This window comes from Fukomys damarensis, unplaced genomic scaffold (genome assembly GCF_012274545.1).
Source record: "Fukomys damarensis isolate Sample0158 unplaced genomic scaffold, DMR_v1.0_HiC HiC_scaffold_38, whole genome shotgun sequence".
NCBI classification, from domain to species: Eukaryota; Metazoa; Chordata; class Mammalia; order Rodentia; family Bathyergidae; genus Fukomys; species Fukomys damarensis.
In genome coordinates, this window is record NW_022900950.1 from 34984065 (window position 1) to 34986353 (window position 2289).

At 36.5% G+C, this 2289-nt stretch overlaps 1 long non-coding RNA gene across 1 annotated transcript in view; it reads left to right on the top strand.

The window, feature by feature from the left end:
* Window positions 1–2289, top strand: part of LOC104862146 — a 44682-nt gene that overhangs the window by 1202 nt on the left and 41191 nt on the right. The gene's annotated exons all lie outside the window — the stretch shown is intronic.

A 2289-nucleotide genomic window follows, 5' to 3' on the forward strand; every position in this document is an offset into this window, starting at 1 on the left:
TTTTTTTTTTTTTTTTTTTTTTGGTACCGGGGATTGAACTCTGGTCCTTGCGCTTGCAAGGCAGGCCACCGAACCGCTGAGCTAAATCCCCGGCCCTAAATAGGGTATATTTGTAAAGAAAAAAGAGACATTGCTACTCTAGCTTGTTCATTTACATTCTATAAACTAACTGCTAAATAGCAGTTAGTCATATAGTGATATCACTATACCTAAGTGTGGCTTATTGGGCTAGGGTGAAAGGTAATTCCCATGATCTCCATCTCAGACCAGCTAGAGTATTAGCATTATTTCAGCAGTGTGGGCTGGGCTTTGAAGTCAGGCAAACTAATGTTAACTGTTGTTATGCATCATACACATCCTTCAGATTATTTTCCAGTGTGAAAACCCACACAGACAAAAATCCAGTTTTTCCTTTTGTAAAACTAGGGCTGGATTTTATAATTTGTTTCTGAATCTACATTTTTTGCTCAATTTATAACAAACATTGCTATATTACTAAATATTTTGTAGCACAGAGGCCAAAAATTTAGCTCAGTGGTGCCACAGCCTGCCCCACAAGCACAAGGTTCAGAGTTTGATCCCCAGTACTGGGAAAAAAACATCCAATCAAACCCTCAAGATCTTGAATATAAATATTTTGTAGTATAATCTAGCTGCTGCTGCTTTTCTCTTGCTGCCTTCTGCCCGCTCTGTACTTTATAGTGACTATATAACATTTTGTGTATATTTAACCTTCTCATTTATTTTGAGTCAATTGTTGTCTTTTCCAAAGAACTCTGCCATTAGTAACTTTGTAGATACTATTGTTATGACTTGTGTATAGATGACCCCTCAAAGCCTCATGTGGTCATAGGTGGGGTTTTTCAGAGATGGTTGGATCTAGGGTATGTAATGCTGGGATTTATTTATGGTATGTTGCTAGGATTAAGGCTGTCCCTCCTTCTCCCCTCCATGAGTTCTATCCATCTTAATGATGGGTAGCCTGCATAGGATATAAGGGACAGAGAAGTAATTAAAACATATTAGTTAGTGCTTACTTCTAATTATTTCACCAGTATTAGGGAGACACAGGAGTCTGCAGATGCTAGAAGGTTGATGGGGTGGTGGTAGGAGTCAAGGGTTTTATTCTGACTCCTTCAATATTCTTAATAAATGAGAAAACAATGTTTTTTTTTTTTTTTTTTAGAGTAAGGCAGAGGAGAAGCTGTCAAATGTTTGAAATGAGAAGATATAAAATGTAGTCAATTGTGTATTCCATATATGAAAATTTACTTTCTTGCTAAAATTAACTTGCAACTCCCAAATCAATATTTCTAGGGCTTTTGTAGTCATTTACAAACATGTATTTGCTCAGAGCTACAAAAACTGAGTTATTTAATGCTCCAACTGAGGCGAGGCCCCAACAGTCATTCATGCTTCCAGATAAATGTGAACAAAGCCACACCCTGCATTTCTTGTCGCAGCTCTAATGCAAAAAACAAGTTCTATGTTGCTATATTTTCAATACTATTTGTTTTGCATTTTTTTCTGGTTTATATCAATGATCTTTCTGCTTAAAATACCTCTCCCCAACTTTAGTGATAAAGTACTGTCCAGGGTTCTTGAGTTGAGGAGACTGTGACATGCCATATGGAGGAAATACATATATTGGAGAAGCTTCACCCAGGAATAAGTGATAGTGCCCATTGACCATGAGTTCAATGTTAGGCAATCATTAATATACAATAAATAAGGTATCTTTAAACAGAAACACACACTAAACGACCATGTTCAGGGCCAGGGATTTAGATCAGCAGTACTGCTGCTTGCCTTGCAAGCACAAGGTCCTGAGTTCGATCCCCGGTACCAAAAAAAAAAAAAAAAAGTTATATGCATGTAAGTTGATGAAAATATATCCAGAAGCTCGCAGGAATCTCCATTTCCACTGCAGTGATGGTTCAGTATATGTTAATTCAGCATTCTAAAAACTTCCTAAGGTATAACTCCTGTGAATAATAAGAATCAACTGTACTTGTCTAGAAGAATAGGAGAGTAAATGAACTAGGAAACTATAATGTGATTGTTTGGCAGCTATTTTTGCTCATTTGACTTTAAAGATTATGAAGTTAAAGATCAGTGTGACTGTGTATTTTGTTTAACGAGCATGTTGAAGTCTCACAGAAGTGGGGGAGTTGGGATATATGCAAGAGAAGGATGATAACTATTTTTTATGGTCTATGTCTCTCTCGTTCTCTCTCTCTCTCTCTCTCTCTCTCTCTATATATATATATATATATATATATATATATA